Source organism: Poecilia mexicana, unplaced genomic scaffold (genome assembly GCF_051168715.1).
Source record: "Poecilia mexicana isolate PSO_F unplaced genomic scaffold, ASM5116871v1 scaffold_2, whole genome shotgun sequence".
Lineage (NCBI taxonomy): Eukaryota > Metazoa > Chordata > Actinopteri > Cyprinodontiformes > Poeciliidae > Poecilia > Poecilia mexicana.
In genome coordinates this window covers 45510051-45531204 of record NW_028263371.1, presented here as the reverse complement: position 1 = coordinate 45531204, position 21154 = coordinate 45510051, and positions in this window count along the sequence as shown.

The window sequence follows — 21154 nt, the reverse complement described above, 5'->3', positions numbered from 1 at the left end:
TGTCTTTGCAAACTTTTCGTAACGATGAAATTAAATAACTGCCCTTCCTTCAACACAAAACAGTTCAAGCTTATTCAGATTGGATGAAGATCGACTGTGAACTGCAACGTTTAAATTTTGGCAGCAGTTTTTATTTGGATTTTGGTCTGGACTCCAACAGGGTCATTTTAACATGTGAATACTTTGCCAAGAACTACCATCCTGAAACCTTTGGGTGCGTTCCTCTGCTACCACACCTGGAGCCAATGAATAGCTAATTACCAGGCCTCTACAGAGCTGAATGACATGCTAAGGGAATTTAGCCATTTCATTCAGGTCTACATCCTGCATCCAAAAGTTGCAGGATAGTAGCTCCTGAGGACCGGAGGTCCATTTTATTGTCACTCAGGTTTGAATGTTTAGAGATGTTGAAAGGTGAACTTTTGCTCTGGTACCAAGTCTTTGTTCAGCCAGATGATAAAATGAGCAATTCTCTGTGAAATGTTCAAAAGTTGGGATAAAGGTTTCAAACCTAACACTGCTTAGTCACCAGTCTACAGTCCACAGTGTTCCCTGGTGTTCATGAACCTTTTCATTTCCAATGCTCTCTAACAGCGAGGCTGCCACAGAACAACTGTGTTTATACTGGAGGTGAAATATCACATGTAGAGTCTATTCATTAGCTCGGTAACTTCTGTTACTTCCAGGTGTCAAAGGAAATTGAAACTTTATTTGTAATTGTAATTTTTTTGAAAATCACAAAACCACAATTTGTCATGTTCCATTTAAACATGACAAAGTATAGAATAACTGAAGCGGTGTGAATACTTTTCTAAATTGCTACATGTGACTAGACAGGAAAGATAAAGTTATTCAGCAGCGATGAAGCTAAAAATTAAAGGCACATACACATACTGTCAATATTCTCTCTTTTAAAGCAGAATATAACATAAAGTAGTTTTTAAATAAGTACAGCATGTTAAGAAGAAAGAAAAAAATCAAATAATCATATTAATGATTTTACAAGCACTGGAAAAGAGCAAAAAACATTTGCAATTAATAATTGTAAAACGGATGTGTGCAAAGTGAAAGATGTATTGTTCCACCGACTTTGCACAATGGGTCTCATTATACTCTGCATTTAGGACAAAAGAAAATAGCAAAAATCTCAAAAAAATAAACTGTAGTAAGAATGTACTTAAAAAAAAAAAAAGGTCAGCTGGTGAAGCCAAAACATTTTTTCTAGCAAAACATAGAAAGCAAAACAAACAGAGGTTCTGGTGAGGCTGGGAAACTAAACAGCTAAAAATTAAAAATCTCTACCAAAGCTTTAATTCAGCTGCTTGTTAAAACAAGTCACACTAGGGAAAACGTGGATGTTTTTCAGAACCGAGATTTTCAGTTCATAATTGAAAGAAAATCTTTTTAGTTTGTATTTTAAAGAGGTTATATGCAAAGAGAAAATATGCACCACAAGGATGGGGATGGGGAATGCTTATTACCAGTGGTAGGAGAGATTATATTCTTACTTCACAAATGAATGAAGTAAGAATTTACTTAACTGTTAAGCTTTCATAAGTTCATTTTGCTGTCTTTTTAATTATAAACAGATCTGCACCTACATCAAGAGGTTTCTTGCAATTACAAGCACAATCTGCTCATATATATTAGTAGTAACTTTTAGCTAGTGGGTCATTGTGTTTTAAATGTAATCGTAAACTTTTGTTTCCGTTGATCAAAAAGACACAATCTAAAATGAAACTGTTTCCAGGATCTCTGGCATTTCTCTTTGCAGAACAGGTTTAATTTCATCAGCACGACAGATTAAAGACTCCCTCTTGCAAATTATGAGCAAAACAATTTATATACATAAAAATTGTTAAGCACCTGAGATTGTTCTCTTACAAACTAGAAGATGAAAAAGTGTATTTGTCTTAAAGTTAGATGCTTGAAGACTGGAGTACAGCTGCTAAAATAGCAGAATATTTGAACCATTTTAGGTCAGCTCTTGCATTGACTTCTTACAGATTGCAGCATTGAAGAGTTTACATTATGCCAGACTTGCACATTTCTTTCTTTATGTTGTTTCTTCATGTACGTTTGTTGCATTCAAATTTGGTAGCAGATCTAAAGTTCTTCCCAGAGCAAAGTGATACATTCTTGGAAAATGTGTGCTGTTGCATGGATACCATGCCTTTGCTAACAAGCATGCTAACGTTAGAACTGTTCACACTCTCAGTCAAATGTAAAGAGTCATCATCTTTTAAACACACTTGTAACTTTAATGACTGGAAGTTAAAATTTAACTAAATCTTCAATTTAAAAATCCAAGACATTGTTTGATGGGGCAGATGAATACTGTATTTGTCACTTTGTTTAAACTAATACATTTTGTTCATGTTAATATCCACAAAATCCTTTGTCCATCTGGACATAAATTCAAGAGTAAACTTCCAGAGTCTACATTTGACCTTTCAAGCTGAATGTTGCGTCACATTTTGCAGTGACCCCAGCAGCGCCCCAAGCTTATAGCCACATAGTTGTGGTACAGTTAGGTAAAAGCCAACCAGTCAGGTTAGAAGAACAAGGAATGGCATATTATGCAACAACGTCACGTAGTGACTGTTGCTATAACAACTAGCAGAAAGAGTAAGACCTTGCAAATGGGTCATAGGACTCGTCTCCATGGGAATGTACAGAGCCAATTCATGACGGCCTCCTTTGAGACTCCTAGCTGTAGATAGGCCTGACCTCTGACCCTATTCAGCTGCTGGCTTTTTAGAATTCACTCACATGTTGGGGCGTCTTCACTGAAAGCGCTCGATTTACTACTCATGAGTAGTGTAGCCTAATACTACTCTTTCTTGCTGAAGTGAACCAACCACAAAATATATGCTCTGTTCACATAGATTAAATCAAATACATTAATTTGTATAATTCACCATTTACAGATTCTAAGCTAAGATCACGGTCCTCACTAAGTTAAAAAATGTAATTCTACTGTAATTTCTGCTGAAACAAAGTCTAAATCAAAAATTAACATCATGTGTAAGTTAACATATCAGCAGCATCATTACACAGCAATCTGGAATCTGCAGTCTGGTTGTTTTTATCTATTTGCTTCTAATCTCTTTCTTTATTGCAACGTGTAAATGGCCAAATTAACAACAAGGCTGGTCTAAATTACATACGCTGATGCTACTGAAAATGATAAGTGGTTTTACACTTGAAAAGTGAGAAGTGTGACATGCATTCATTTTAATCACCCACCTAAGATTTAAGTAAATGAAATCCAGTTTAGCTGATCGCCTTCAGCCGTCATCTAATTAGTAGGAGGAGCTGCAGAGAGCAAGAGCAATCTGGGAAGATGATGCACTGGACCAAAACTAACACGTCAAATGGAAACCTGCTGCAGAAAACACGCCTGCACATCACTCTGAAAACATCTGCAGAACGTTGTGGACCCACAGAGCCAGAAAAACAATGGGATATTTTTTATCAAACCATATTTATTTGTGTCAATAGAGCCCTGTCAAAGTCCAGAACTAAATTCAATTGTGACGAGGCTTGGAAATTGATGTTAACAGATCCCTTGTATGCAATCTGACTGAGTTGAAGTTATTTTGTAAGGTCATGGGGACTTTCAAGCGTACTTGAATTTGATAAACCAGTTAAGAAAAGACGTTGCATGACATGTTAAACTTGATTGGTCTTTGTAGAGAAAAACTATTTATAAAACAATATAAATATTATACTAAGCACTTTGTTCCCACAGAAAACGAGTCACTTTTTTGTTGTGCATCCATAAATTTTGATAGATTATGGCAACTGTATTTGTATGTGTATACTGATGTTATGTATTGCTAATAAATCTCCTTCTTCCCTAAGTGATTACACATGAGTTTAAGTTCTTAATAAATATATATAGCATAAAAATATATATGATGGTTAAAAGCAGTAAAATATAGCATTTTGGTGCATGAGTCAAAACATTGTTTTCAGAATACAGGAAAAAAAAAAAAACTAATTATGTGTTTCATGAGCTGTAGTGTGTGAATGCTGCACTAAAACCAACATCTAAATGATGCCTTGCAGGCTTCTTCTGCCTCCCTCTGACAAACAGCCCTGAATCAGACCTAAGCACCCCTGACACAAATCACAGCACACAGTCCTTACTCCCATCATCTGTAACAACATGGGCAATAATTTAAGGTCACATAACAAAACTACTGGCGATGTAATAACTTTTCTGCGTGTTGATGCGCTTTCTCTTCAGTGTGCTGCTTCTTCATCCACTCTTCTAAAAGAAAAAAAAAACAAAAAAACTTGATACTTCAAGAGTACAGATCACACACGGACATTGCTGGCACTGCAAAAAGGTTTTTGAGATTTCTTCTGCTATATAGCAGCTTTTACTTCGGGCAAAAATTGCATTTATCATTCACTGTGAAGCATGACTGTGCTTCTGCCATTGTGCTGACCTTCCTAATCTTTAACTGCACACTTGTAGGGAAAAAAAAAAAGATCACATCATACATGCATCTTGCCACTATTATTGGCAGAGCAACTGTATGAGTTTGTATTTTTATGATGTTAATAAAACCTCAGGACGAAGTATATGAAATCTTGACAGAATCTTCTAAAAAGAGATCAAATCTTCTCATAAATATGCAGTGTGAAATGAATATGTATTTGCAAGTTGTTTTTTTATTTTTTTTATTTTTAGGTTTTAGGTTCACAGGACCCCGCTGTGAGATGAATTATCTTTTCTAATCTTCTGCTGATACAGAGCAAACTGTCAGGAAGAAAAACATGAAGCGTTTGAAAGTGTCAGGCCAGCGTGAGTTTCTGTGCGTTGTGTATGTGTGTCGAGATGAATATTTCAAAGGCCACACGCTGAGTGGCGGCGACAGAGCATCACCAGAACGGGGACACGCTGCTCTTCCTGCTGGAGGTCGGTGGAGTTGGTCATAGGAGAGAAGAACAGCAGCCACAATTTTTAGCTGCAGAAAAGTTCTGTTAGAAATCTGAATTGTGAATCTCACCTCATCGTACAATTTTGCAATGCAAAATAAAACAACCTTTCATCAGTCTTCTTTTATAAGAGTTTGAAAAATTCAACTTACTAGTGCAAAGAAAACCCAAACAAATCAAGACTTACTCTCCTATCTAGGAGTGAGGTTGATTCTGAGTAAATTTTCAGAAGATTTGAATTATTCGTCTCTTAGATTACAGCTTTGGATGAGAAAGCAGTACATACTGTGAATAGCAATTTCCTATGTATCAATCAAATCAATCAAATTTTATTTGTATAGCACATTTCAGCAGCAAGGCATTTCAAAGTGCTTCACATAATTAAAATAAAAACAGAAAAAAAAAAAAAAAAAGCAAAGAGGTCCGAGAAATATTTTGACAATATATTCTGGAGATGGTGACAGTTACCAGACTGTCCGTTTCTCAGGGTGATTGTATATGCATTAAAGTGGATAAAACATGTAAAATCCACTTTTTAACCCTCAAATACCTATGTTGTGTACTTTGAGTGCAAAACATTTTAATGTATTCTCTCCCAAGGTAGCATGGATATCTTTATATTCATTTAAGGCCATATTTTTCAGTCTGTTCGTTTTTCTCTATTCTCTTACATTTTCTTATCTATTACTTCACTGTATTTGCTGTGGAACATCATGTGCTAAACAAGGTCATGGACTTTTGGGTAATCAATTTTGTGAATCGGCCATTCTGTTCCCCCCGCAATGATTTTGTACTTAAACTTCAGTTGTGCCGAACAGCAGGACAATGCCAATAGAGCATACTACTTGGCAAAGTCCACCATATTCAATATTTTCATCATTTGTGGATATTGGCTTTAGATACCTTTTTACTTTGTCCAGGTGTGAGAGTAATCATGCCTGACTATACATGCTGGTGAAAATACCTGGTTTTGAGTTGGTGTGGACAGCTTACTAAACAAAAAAATCAGCCCTTGAGTGTTTTTTGTGCTTACTAAGATCTTGTTTGAAGAAGCTAGTAAGGGGTTAGATACATTTTCAAAGCATTGTGCAGTAAATTTATCTCAAGCGGAGCCACACTGCAACAAATTTCTAGGGCAAAGAAGACCATCACAACTCAAAAATGCCATGCATACAGAAATATTCTGCCACCGAAAGAAATGTAACTAAAAGCTATTGAGATGTTTCTGTTTACTTTGTACCCTGCCTCACTTTGCACACTCTGTCTGTACAGTACAAACTGAGTCACCGTGGCATGCTGAAAGCTTGGATGGATTAGATTTATGAGATGACAGATTAGCTAGACCATTTTTTTCCTGTTTTGGATGTTTTATGAGGCGCACTCATAAACATCATTCCTCATCATTTTATTGCCTGGCTCTTCCAGAAGCACCATGTCTTTTTTTTTTCTTGGCGTTCCTGGATTGGTTGCCCTCCCAGTAGCAGAAAAAGAAACAAATAGACGTTAACTTCTGCTCTGGTGCTAAGACGGTTTCCACCATGGATATTAATGCACATTCATTTATTACATTATATTTGTGTGTTAACTACTGACATAGGTAGTTATAACAAAAAGTCTCAAATATTCACAGATTTTAGCTATGCAAAGGTGACTTTGGTCACTAACCCACTCGAATACCGGAGGTATCAAAACAAGAAACAGTGTGGCAGCAGCTTATATCCGATCATTCTTAAGTGAAATGTTACTGAGTTAAACCTTGTTAATACCACTGAAGCTAATACCCAAATGTCAAGCTTGTTTGCTTAATGAGGCTAATGAGTATTATAGATACAAGAAGGATGAGAAAAGAAAGAAAAGAAAAAAACATGATCAACTGAGCAGCTTGCTTTACTAAATTAATTCACAGCATCTGGATAAGCCAAAAATTGCTGCAGTCAAAATGTGATGGGTATTATTTTAATTTACTCCAAGTCTTATAAACCCATCCGACAGTGCAATGTCTGGATGCACAGAACAAAATAAAATAAATGCACTGACGGAGTACCATTACATATTGTTCATGAATTAGGCAGCAAAAAAGAAAAAAAGTCAACTCCAACATCAACAATTTGTGTTCAGAATATCTGATGCTCATATTCCTCAGGTTTGAAATATTTGCACAGGGTTGCTTCCTATCCGCACAGCTGCTTACCACGTCTAACTCCTCGTCGGCTAGCGTAGTGAAAGCAATATGTTTAAAAGTGTTGTCATTTATGTGCGACATTGAAGGAGAAGAGAAAGTGAGAGCATGCATGAGCATATGAGTGCTGATCTAATGATTACTAACAGTGTGACTGAGCCTCAATCCAGGCCATCTGCCACAGGGAAGACTACTGCTGTGTGCTTGTCTGCGTTGGCAGCTGGGGGGGGATGAGCAGAGAAATAGTCTGCTTGGGACTCAATACAAATCACAGATGAAACTGTCATCCCAATCCTGCTCAGTGTTGACTAAGAAATATGTATGTTTATAATTATTGCATTCACTTAATGAACGATTACACTGTTTCTGGTCAGACATTGCTTTGAAGATGTTATTTTTATTTTAATGATGATGAGAGCAGCTTACTAAAATCTGTACATGTAACTATTGACCTCTAATCCAAAATACCATCCTCTTGAGAGATAATGGATTTGACATTGATCTGCCGCTTGCAAATATTTGCTACGATGACTTACAACATGTTTTCTTACATGGTTACAGTTTAAAAAACTCTAAAAATGCCTCACTTAAAAAAATAAAACATGCTATCAGTAGTAGAAGTCCAAACATTCACTATTTCCATGCAGTATTAAGCATATTTTTGCTTAGATATGCATTTTGGATGTTTGGATGTTTTGCTTTACGTGCAAAGAGTGGACTTTGGGGATTTGTCTGCTATCTAATGTAATTTACAGACAGAATATTCAATTAATTTGTCAACAAATTCACTCCTGATGAAAATGATGCAGGAATGGTAACAAAGTAGATTGTACAGTAATAGTGATCTACACCTCCCATCATCACAGTTGGCATAGTAACCAGAAAGGAGCAGACAGCCTTGCTTCATTGAAAATAACTTCACTGTTGCATCCTTGATTGACTGGCTTGCCAAGATGGAAATTTTACCCTCTGTACAGATTCTGCATATATTGGATATCCAAGTCCTGCAGCTAAGCAATATAACTGAACAGGTTAGATGAATTACACCTTGACACTTCATAGAAAATCTAATATCGCTCATGTAGGATTCTGTAATTTTGTATCTGTTGCTCAGGAAACTGGTTTTGAACAAATGTGAGCTCAGTTTCACATTTACCACAAATTTAAGATCTTCCTCACAAATAAAATAAAGGAGCAAACACATGCACTACACCCTAACAAAATATACATTTTTAAATGGAAAAGAGATATTAACAAAATAGGTTTCGTGACACATTCAAGATAATCTCAGAAGCCTGACTGTTTTCTTGCTAAAAAAAAGGACTGGAATGATAACCCCAGCTTGAAGAGAAACACTATTTGGTTCATAAGAGACACGCAAATTTGGCAATGCTACAGGGAAAATGAAGAACATAAAATTTCTGATTTAACAAAACAAAATGAAAGTAAGATTTCACAGATCATTGTGTTTTAAAGAACCAATGGTCAAAGCAAAATGTCCCAGTCAGTGTTTGACCAATCCACATTTTAAGCTTTCGGTATATGAATGCCAAAAAGGTATTGAAAATGTGTACATGTCATCCTGAATTTTCATACTGACCCATAAAAAAGCTCCCATCATCTCTTTGCATCTGATTTCCACTATCTACAAAACGGCCGAAACTTAGTTGAGAATAAAAAAACAACTAAATTTTGGCCGTTGTTTTTTTTACAACAGATGGAACTCTGTTGTAGCTGCAACAGAGTTCCATCAAACTACTCTGACAGCGATATCGAAGGAACAATAAACGAACAAGATTGAGTCTTGAAGCACCTATTACTAAAGTCAGACGCTGAAAACAGTAAGAGGTTATAAGGAAACGGCAGTGGAAGCTCTCAGGGCGGGGGTAAACTGAACAGCAGTCAGAAGACGGTTGCAGCCGCTGTCAACGCAGCACTGATTTCCCCCCACAATTTCTGACACTGATCGACATTTGTCACCGCTCATTTGCTGTTGGGCGAGAGCTAAATCTGGCAGTTGTTTTTTCTGTCACACCGAACAACTGCACACCATCAAATTTAGCTCACTGATGGAAATTTTCTTGAAATTCTTTCATGATGAAAGACTGAGTAAATGATTCCCGTGTAAACGTAGCTTCAAAGAAGCTCTGTTCAAAGTAAATCATCTGGTTCAAGTTTGTTCAGTTTATGTATCTTGAAATTTGAATTAGATTAATAAAATCCAGTCCAGAGTCACCAAAAAACTTCTGAATAGCCCTACTTTAAAAATTGCTCAAATGTACCAAAAAGAACAAACTTTTATGGTGGCTAACAGAAGCAAAGGTTCTGTTACATGAACTTTAATACGAGAAACAATTATATCCTCTGCAGTAACGTGTATGTAACTGTGTGCGCCTTAAAGTTGGTGGCGTCAGCATTGATCCATATGTAAGCCTTGGTCATTGCTCATGGCCTGAAGGAGAGGTGACAGGGGAGTAAAGAGGCTTTCATCAGATTACGGCTCATTCTCCGTCTTTCACCGTCCCTCTTTTCAGCACTGAGTATCTCTCAGCTGCTTTCAGCCACTTGGCTCCATCCCTCCTCTTTTCACTGCTTTGCTGAAAACTGGACCTGCTTTAAGCGACCGCATTAAATTCATCTTCAGTCCCACAAGGATTCATTGCCTTTTCTGACCTAGCCTGAAAGTGGCTATTCAAGAGCAGGAATGTGACAATTTGAAGTACGATGTATTTTTGAAATGTTTTTTTTTTTTTTTTAATCATATTCAGATATTTGAGGTCAGAGTTTTTTGTTTTAGTTGAAAAAACACTAGTGTTTTTACCAGTAATTCCTCCAGTATTGGGGCTGATAAAACAGCAGGGATGCAAAAGATCAAGTGATATGCGCGTTTGGCCGCTGGCCAATATTGTGTGGCTTCTGGCCTGGGCTAGAGTGGAGTAGAGGGAGATGTTTTAATATGATTAGCTCCGGTGAAGCAAATTGTTTCACATAAGTCTTGTCTAATCTACCACAGCTTTGAGAACACCACACCAGTATTGGCTCACATCCTTTGCCCTGCAGCAGTCTCACAAATTGAATTGTTGCCATTTCAAAAGAGTGAAAGTTAAACATCCTGCCGCTGACCGCATCAATGTCATTATCTCAACCCTGTAGAGTGGAGATTGCAACAAAGGCCTTATTGTTTAAATAGAGACAACTGCTCTTAAACCATGACAAAATGCTGGTAAAAGCTTTCATTAATACATTTACTTGTAAAACGTAAGGGATCTTTCCTTTTGAGTATACTCTTCAACTGTAACTAAAGACTCTTCTTTGTAATAGTTACCAGCTAGTTTTTGTTACACGTATATACAAGTATACAAGTTTGAAAATTGTTACTTCAACATTTGCATGCTAATAGAAGGACATACACTTCTAAATAAGAAGTGCAAAGTATTAGTGAAAGAGTTTTAATTTAATTGTGTAAGCTAGAATCTCATAATCTTTCATACACAAAGACCCAACTGTTCAAATGGCGATCAAAATTACAATTAATGGAAAATCTCTGTAATAAAAAAAAGTCTTAAAAGATACAATTAGCTTCCTACAGCTACCTGTTTGCTTTGAATAGTTCTAGGATTGTTTTATCTGCATAACTTATTAAGGTACCCAGCAAGAATAAAATCAGAGGACTGAAAGGTTTCTTTGTGCACATGAAATAAAAGTAGGTTGGAATGAAATTGCATTGTGTGGGTGTAAAATTGGAATATAAACTGTCAAAGGGGTGAATAAACTATTCTGTTCTATTAATGGCTGCCTCACACAAGCTGAGACCTGGAGTGAATGAATTCAATTTATTTCCGCGAGCAAAACACAAACAGTAGGTTTTGGCCGAGCAACTAGGAGGAACACACTCACATCACCTGCTGTTTCTATTAACCGTGCCTCTCACATGCCTGTCCCTCTGTACACTCAAAAAAATGAACTTAGGGGGTTATTAGATTAATAAAAGAATATCATGTACTTTTAACACAATAATTTCATGTTTTAAACAAAAACGTGATAAAATCATGTTGAACAAACAAGAAATTCATCAACTTAACGTTTATGAAATTGAATCATGTTGAGATAACACGATTCATTATAGCCAGACTGATCTTGTGCTGGAGGCGACGAGCGAGATCACGGCAGATCCCGCGAGATCATGGGAAATCACACGAGGCCCTGCGAGATGATTGTTTTTCGTGCCAGGAAAACGCCAGCTGCAGTTTAGAGAATACTAAATTTTCCTGGCAGGATTGTGCACATATCAGTGTTGCTATGTACACTGAAAGAAATAACTCTTTGGATTAACATAAAAAAAATCATGGAAAGATTTTCCACCTGATTACTTTGCTTTATTTCAGCACTATGTAATTCTGTTACTTCAATTTAAAGCAAATGTGTTGGCTCAACTTAACTTTTGTGGTTGATTCAACTTATTTACTTTAGTTGGACCCAATGTAATTTAATAGAACCAGACCAACTAATTTGCAATGTTTTGGACCAAATAATTGACTTTACTTGATTAAGATGAATGCAAATTTAGTTGAAACCAACTTATTTAACAGTGATACCTTCACACTATGTAATTTATGTACTCATGTCAATGGCTAACATGTGTTAACATCACATGAAGTGATGGTTAGCTGGTAATTAATAAGCGTTTTTTCTAACATTTATTGCCTGCTTGATCCATGCTTGTGTCAAAGCACAACTGAATTGAAGTGGTTATTGCATTTATAAAAAATAACATGTTTAACAGAATTATTTTATATTTCAAAGGCAAATATGACAAAATCACGTCAAATAAACATAAAATTCAACAACCTAGCGTTAATAAAATGTATTCAAGTTGAGACAACGTGATTCAATGTAGTCAGACTAATCTCCCGCCGAAGAGGGTCTAGCGAGACCCGGAGATCACGCGAGACACTGGCGAGATTACGGAAGATCACGCGAGATGCTAGCGAAATTATGGAAGATCACGCGAGATGCTAGCGAAATTACGGAAGATCACGCGAGATGCTAGCGAGATCACGCGAGATCTTGTGTCTGGAAAAACTTCAAACTGTTCTTTCAAGAGAAGCGGGAAGATTCCTGATTTGGATCTGCTTAATTTGAAAAAGGTAAGATTCAGTCTATTTTCATCCGTCTAAATCAAAATAAAAATCGAAATAAAAAGATGCAAATTAATATCATCAGACTTTTAAAAAAAAACATTTTTTTCTATGTTCGGTCACGTTTCTATGTAATTGATGTACTCAAATCATGCTAACATCACATGAAGCAGTGTAAGGGACACAAAGCTGCTATCAAGACAAAAAACGGACCCCATAAATGTCACAGTTTTGCTCCTCCTCAGGTTGTTAAAACTCCCTGGAAAAAAGTTGGACTGATGTAAATTCAGCATCTGGTGCCATACAAACTCTGAAGTCTGAGGTTTAGTGGATTTTAAACACTGGGGCCAAACATAAGTCTATTTAAATGTTTTTTTATTATTATTATTATTTAATTTCAGTACTGTTATTATGTAGGTAAATGCAGAGTGGACATTGGATGCACACACACTTTTGTGGCTTTCTATCGTAATACAGATTCTTAATTTATTAATAATAAAAAGTATTAAATTTGAGTCAGAGGAACCTTTTTTTCTAACAGCATTGTTTCATATGCAGACAAAAATATTAAGTAACTTTACCTAAGATGTTAGTACTGATCTATTTGGAAATAACTACCACACATAGTCATGACATTTCCTCCATCCAGGAAATAAGACAGGTTCTTCATGTATAAGATGTTTGGTTTGTGTACAGTGTCAGGGCTTTGTACTTGCACATAAATTGGACTAGTTTAGAATGACAGTCTGTGTGGTGGATCCTCAGACTGTCATTTCAATTGAGGAGAACAGGCCATGGAATATGGGGCCTATTTGGGATTCATCCCTTCTCTTCATGTTTTTCCATATGAGACAATATACCGTATTTTCCCCACCACAAGGTGCACCGGATTATAAGACGATTTTTGTGAAAATGTAGAAAATATGGTACCTTTTCTAAATGGGAAATCTTACCACTGGACTCACAATTAACACAGACAGGTCTTTGATGGACCTTAGCTGTTGTTGAGTCAGCCAAATAAGTGTAAAGTTATTTTTTTATTTAATGAGATGTGAAATCTCTCCCCCGCAATACCCCACCCATGTTCCCATCATCAAGGTGCACAAATGGCCGAGACCGTCTGTGGAATCTTCGTTATTCGACCGGAGAGTGCAGAGCCTGGCGATGCCATTGAGGATGTTGGGATTGTCCTGGACGGGGTGGAAGTGATGAACAACTTGGGCAATCTATCTTTACATGTTTTTCCAAAGACTGCAGTCGAAAACTAAATTTTGACTGTTACAGTTCGCAAAGTTGAGCGAATTTACTGACACTTTTTATGTTGTTAAGAATTTGATCTATGCTAAACACAGCCCAGTTTTTTTCTGGAAAAACAAAACTGACCTTTTGTTGTTTATTTCAACTTTCAACTCAGGTGTTTTTTGTGCTGTGTAAAAAGAAAATGGATAACAATTTTGAAAATACAGTTCATGTTGTACTTTTTCTCATTGTTGAGTGTTCTTTCTTCTTTCAGTGTGGTCTTAAAACACTTCATTTAGTAGCACTTAAGAAAATGTCTTTGATTTAACATAATTCAATCATGGAAAGATTTTCCACACGATTATATAGCTTTCTTTCAGCATGAAGCATGTTTGTTCAGCTAACTTAATTTTCATGAGTTGGATCAACTTAATTAAGTAGTGTGAAGTTATCAGTGTAAAATTAGTTAGGCTGGCTCTATTAAATTACATTGGGTCCAACTAAAGTAAATAAGTTGAATCAACCACAAAAATTAAGTTGAACCAACACATTTCCTTTAAATTGGAATAACCTTAATAAATTAAGTTGAACCAACACATTTGCTTTAAATTGGAATAACCTTAATAAATTAAGTTGAACCAACACATTTGCTTTAAATTGGAATAACCTTAATAAATTAAGTTGAACCAACACATTTGCTTTAAATTGGAATAACCTTAATAAATTAAGTTGAACCAACACATTTGCTTTAAATTGGAATAACCTTAATAAATTAAGTTGAACCAACACATTTGCTTTAAATTGGAATAACCTTAATAAATTAAGTTGAACCAACACATTTCCTTTAAATCGGAGTAACAAAATTACATAGTGCTGAAATAAAGCAAAGTAATCAGGTGGAAAATCTTTCCATGATTTTTTTATGTTAATCCAAAGAGTTATTTTTTTCAGTGTAGGCCTGTCCTGAATAACTGAATTTCAATGCAACGTCTGCTTCAACCACTTTAATTTGTTAGCCAGTTTCACTGTGATCACACCACCACACACACACACACACACACACACACACGCGCGCGCGCACACACACCTACACACACACACACACAGATCAGTCAAAAATATCCAGTCACAGTTAGATTTAAATTGAAAAAGTGAACAAATCTGCTTAGAAAAACACAAAAAGAATACCATGCAAAATGATCCGAACCCTTGGATGTTTCCACATCTTGTAAAGGACATCACCAACTTTAATGCATTTTGTTAGCTGATTCTCCCACCTGAGCTGTAGATCTCTGTAGCTGCTGCACAGTTACAATGAAGCCGTTTTTAATGCTCTCCTTGGGCTGTTGATATCCTGATATATTTGCTGTTTTGCCAGATTCCATTTTCAGATGATTGACACAGGTGGGGTCAACTAATTAGGTGACTTTTGAAGACTAATGTAAGCACTAGACTTTATCTATGGGTATAGGTAGAGTAAAGGACACTAAACACAGAAACACAGCACACTTTTTAAATTTTTATTTGGAAAAAAAACAAATGTTTCATATTGTGTATCCTTGTCCTTCTGATTTATAATTAGGTGCTTATTTGTGTTGGAGCCTGATAAAATTTTACAGTGACAGTGTTGTGTATTTTCCAGACACATAGTGTCATGTCATTTTATAGCACAAGCAATAAAATGACAGTTAAACAATGGTGTATATATCAAACGTGACTTAAAAGAAATGTGACTTTATAATTTGAAATTAATTTGGACTCTGTCTCTTTAAGAAATCCCTGCTCTTTCTGACACTCTACCTTCAGCATGTCATCACAACAGTGCCTTCCCACTACGCCGCTTACGTTCTTTGGAGCTTTGGACTGAGAAGTAGATTCTATGATAAGCACGGCAGGTGCGCACTCCCACCAGATGTGTGTAAATTGCTGCTGCCGCTAGTCTGAAGGAGCTGTGTGGGGGAGCGGTGCTATGTGAGGCGGAAGCTCAGCCGGAGACCCCAGCTTCATGGAGGGGCTTTGTGGAAACAGGCAGCACTTTGCATGAGCAAGTGATTAGACTCCCCTGAATGGTTGCCATGGGAGATCCAAGGATTTTTTTTCAAACATGCATGACAGAATCAAGGTATGTTTTTGTATTTTGTGTTGCCATTATAACATGTTATAAAGCTAAAAGAATTGTTGATATTACATAATACCCCTTCTTTAAGAGTATACATTACAGTTTCTGCTTGTTACATAAAAAAAGAGCTGAAAAAGCCCAAGCAGTCTCAATACCTTTTTAAGGCACCATATTTTAGATTACTGGAACCCGCTACATGGCAGGAGGTAAGGGCACTAATGTGTCTGTTGTGATGGTATGCAAAGACCCTTCCAGCAACAATATAACAGCCAAACACAAACATGCAACATAGTGCGCAGCATCGCCAGAGGGTTGTTCCACGCTGGGATTTCAATGAGCTGTTTGAAACCAGAGGCTCCCAACATGACACTATCTGCATCATGCTGATGGTGCACAGATCGGTGTGGAGAATTTAGCCTGAGGTGCTCTTATATTGTGAAGGGAGCGCACTTGTGAGCTGAAAACTAACACAGAGGCATATCCGGCCACACCTTTCTTCCAGTTTGAATGGCGTTTATAAAATCAGCCCAAGTGTGTGTTAATGATATTAGGATTGACTTTTTAGCCTTTCTGGGCTTTATTCTCTCATACTTTAATTTCCTTTCTCTGTTAAATTTGCTTCCCCGTCTTTGAGCTCACATCCTTTCCACAAACACATACCAGAAACACTCACTTTTTTTTTACTTATTTCCTCTAAACTTCATATATCAGTTTTAGGAGCTTAGGCTCCTAAAACTCCAAATATACACACACAATTCAATGTTCCCCATCCACCTTATTTGACCTCCTCCCTAAAGCAAAATGAAGAAAAATACTAAGGTTTTCTGCACACTAGACACAAGTCTCTGCAGTTTTCTGATCGGTTTTCTTAGCTTGTGTTTGCCACACTAATATAACTCTTTGTCAGAGTGGACAGTATCTCAGTGATGTCCTCCAGATGAACGATAAGTTGCCTTGTATCGATTTTCAGATTAGCTTTCGATTCTAACTTTTAATTATTTTGGTGGTGAAATCTGTCCTTTATCATTAAAGTGTTGGAATGGAAGTATTTCTTCTGTCTCCCTTTTCTTCAGGCGTCAGACTGTTTTTTGGAGAGGATATAATTTAACACTTTTGATAAAAGAGAGATGCCATAAGGACAAGGAGCTTTTCAGATCTGGCCAGACTCCTCATCAACTGAGCCTGTCGCTTTGGCTAAAGTCCCAAGTCTGAGGACTGGTTGGCTCATAGTAATGGTTACATAAGTGTCAGGGAAGTGCCATAAGGGAAACTCACTGGGGATGAATGCGTAGGTTTAAATTTCAATACATGTCACACATCTCTATAGCTGCTTGGTGCGCCCCAGTATCTCTGCCTTGTTATTTTATTTTTTTTGCTAAACAATGTAGTATTAAAATACAAAAGTCACTAGGATGCAAATGGGTCATTAGTTAAGCAATATCAATGTCTGTACTATGATATAATAACAAATTACTGCAGAGGATCCTTTTGTGAATCATCATGAATTACACCTAGTGTTAATGAACTTCCTGTCTTTAAATCTATTATTGTAGATCAGAAGCTGAGCTCTGGTGAAACAGCAATGATTCTAGACATGCTGTGCTGGAAAAAAAAAAAGAAAAGAAAGAAAAGACAGTAAAAAAGAGACATAAAGTCAATTGTGTGTTCCAAGAATTGATTATCTTATCTATTTACTCCCCTTAAGGTTATCTGTTTGAACAGAAATATCAGCTCAAAAAATGAATCACAAACCGAAGGGGAATTTTCTTAAGGGAAAACAACTTAACAACTTTCAAGGCAAGGATGCTTGTAGGCAGACATCAGGACGCTCTCTGAGGCTTCTTCAGACCAAGACAAATGTATGATGTTGACAGAATGTTATAATAAAAATCTAAGTGTCCTTTTATTCCTTTTCATATTTAGCTTTATTGATTACTGTGCTCTATGTAGTTTCTGTATCTCTGTTTAAATCAGTACAAGAACTATGCGCACAAAACTTTCACAGTGCCATGCAAATATGTTCACACCAATTGAAACTGTTGATATTTGCCACATCACAATCAAAAGCTTCAACGTTATGTCAGAAAGCAATGCACAGCAGTATAAAACAGTTCTGAAGGTTCTCAAGAGACAAGACAAAGTCCAGTGCATCCATGGTACACTGAAAAAAATAACTCTTTGGATTAACATAAAAAAATCATGGAAAGATTTTCCACCTGATTACTTTGCTTTATTTCAGCACTATGTAATTTTGTTACTCCGATTTAAAGGAAATGTGTTGGTTCAACTTAATTTATTAAGGTTATTCCAATTTAAAGGAAATGTGTTGGTTCAACTTAATTTATTAAGGTTATTCCAATTTAAAGCAAATGTGTTGGTTCAACTTAATTTATTAAGGTTATTCCAATTTAAAGCAAATGTGTTGGTTCAACTTAATTTATTAAGGTTATTCCAATTTAAAGGAAATGTGTTGGTTCAACTTAATTTATTAAGGTTATTCCAATTTAAAGGAAATGTGTTGGTTCAACTTAATTTATTAAGGTTATTCCAATTTAAAGCAAATGTGTTGGTTCAACTTAATTTATTAAGGTTATTCCAATTTAAAGCAAATGTGTTGGTTCAACTTAATTTATTAAGGTTATTCCAATTTAAAGGAAATGTGTTGGTTCAACTTAATTTTTGTGGTTGATTCAACTTATTTACTTTAGTTGGACCCAATGTAATTTAATAGAGCCAGCCTAACTAATTTTACACTGATAACTTCACACTACTTAATTACGTTGATCCAACTCATGAAAATTAAGTTAGCTGAACAAACATGCTTCATGCTGAAAGAAAGCTATATAATCGTGTGGAAAATCTTTCCATGATTGAATTATGTTAAATCAAAGACATTTTCTTAAGTGCTATTAAATTAAGTGTTTTAAGACCACACTGAAAGAAGAAAGAACACTCAACAATGAGAAAAAGTACAACATGAACTGTATTTTCAAAATTGTTATCCATTTTCTTTTTACACAGCACAAAAAACAGCTGAGTTGAAAGTTGAAATAAACAACAAAAGGTCAGTTTTGTTTTTCCAGAAAAAAACTGGGCTGTGTTTAGCATAGATCAAATTCTTAACAACATAAAAAGTGTCAGTAAATTCGCTCAACTTTGCGAACTGTAACAGTTAAAATTTAGTTTTCGACTGCGGTCTTTGGAAAAACATGTAAAGATAGATTGCCCAAGTTGTTCATCACTTCCACCCCGTCCAGGACAATCCCAACATCCTCAATGGCATCGCCAGGCTCTGCACTCTCCGGTCGAATAACGAAGATTCCACAGACGGTCTCGGCCATTTGTGCACCTTGATGATGGGAACATGGGTGGGGTATTGGGGTGGGAGAGATTTCACATCTCATTAAATAAAAAAATAACTTTACACTTATTTGGCTGACTCAACAACAGCTAAGGTCCATCAAAGACCTGTCTGTGTTAATTGTGAGTCCAGTGGTAAGATTTTCCATTTAGAAAAGGTACCATATTTTCTACATTTTCACAAAAATCGTCTTATAATCCGGTGCACCTTGTGGTGCGGAAAATACGGTATATTGTCTCATATGGAAAAACATGAAGAGAAGGGATGAATCCCAAATAGGCCCCATATTCCATGGCCTGTTCTCCTCAATTGAAATGACAGTCTGAGGATCCACCACACAGACTGTCATTCTAAACCAGTCCAATTTATGTGCAAGTACAAAGCCCTGACTCTGTACACAAACCAAACATCTTATACATGAAGAACCTGTCTTATTTTCTGGATGGAGGAAATGTCATGACTATGTGTGGTAGTTATTTCCAAATAGATCAGTACTAACATCTTAGGTAAAGTTACTTAATATTTTTGTCTGCATATGAAACAATGCTGTTAGAAAAAAAGGTTCCTCTGACTCAAATTTAATACTTTTTATTATTAATAAATTAAGAATCTGTGTTACGATAGAAAGCCACAAATGTGTGTGTGCATCCAATGTCCACTCTGCATTTACCTACATAATAACAGTATTAAATAAATAATAATAATAAATTATTAAATAATAAATAATATTATTAAATAATAATAATAATAAAATTAAATAATAATAATAATATTATTAAATAATAATAATAATAAAAAAACATTTAAATAGACTTATGTTTGGCCCCAGTGTTTAAAATCCACTAAACCTCAGACTTCAGAGTTTGTATGGCACCAGATGCTGAATTTACATCAGTCCAACTTTTTTCCAGGGAGTTTTAACAACCTGAGGAGGAGCAAAACTGTGACATTTATGGGGTCCGTTTTTTGTCTTGACAGCAGCTTTGTGACCCTTACACTGCTTCATGTGATGTTAGCATGATTTGAGTACATCAATTACATAGAAACGTGACCGAACATAGAAAAAAATGTTTTTTTTAAAAAGTCTGATGATATTAATTTGCATCTTTTTATTTCGATTTTTATTTTGATTTAGACGGATGAAAATAGACTGAATCTTACCTTTTTCAAATGAAGCAGATCCAAATCAGGAATCTTCCCGCTTCTCTTGAAAGAACAGTTTGAAGTTTTCCCAGACACAAGATCTCGCGTGATCTCGCTAGCATCTCGCGTGATCTTCCGTAATTTCGCTAGCATCTCGCGTGATCTTCCATAATTTCGCTAGCATCTCGCGTGATCTTCCGTAATCTCGCCAGTGTCTCGCGTGATCTCCGGGTCTCGCTTTGACGTGATTTTGTCATATTTGCCTTTGAAATATAAAATAATTCTGTTAAACATGTTATTTTTTATAAATGCAATAACCACTTCAATTCAGTTGTGCTTTGACACAAGCATGGAGCAAGCAGGCAATAAATGTTAGAAAAAACGCTGATTAATTACCAGCTAACCATCACTTCATGTGATGTTAACACATGTTAGCCATTGACATGAGAACATAAATTACATAGTGTGAAGGTATCACTGTTAAATAAGTTGGTTTCAACTACATTTGCATTCATCTTAATCAAGTAAAGTCAATTATTTGGTCCAAAACATTGCAAATTAGTTGGTCTGGTTCTATTAAATTACATTGGGTCCAACTAAAGTAAATAAGTTGAATCAACCACAAAAGTTAAGTTGAGCCAACACATTTGCTTTAAATTGAAGTAACAGAATTACATAGTGCTGAAATAAAGCAAAGTAATCAGGTGGAAAATCTTTCCATGATTTTTTTTTATGTTAATCCAAAGAGTTATTTCTTTCAGTGTACATAGCAACACTGATATGTGCACAATCCTGCCAGGAAAATTTAGTATTCTCTAAACTGCAGCTGGCGTTTTCCTGGCACGAAAAACAATCATCTTGCAGGGCCTCGTGTGATTTCCCATGATCTCGCGGGATCTGCCGTGATCTCGCTCGTCGCCTCCAGCACAAGATCAGTCTGGCTATAATGAATCGTGTTATCTCAACATGATTCAATTTCATAAACGTTAAGTTGATGAATTTCTTGTTTGTTCAACATGATT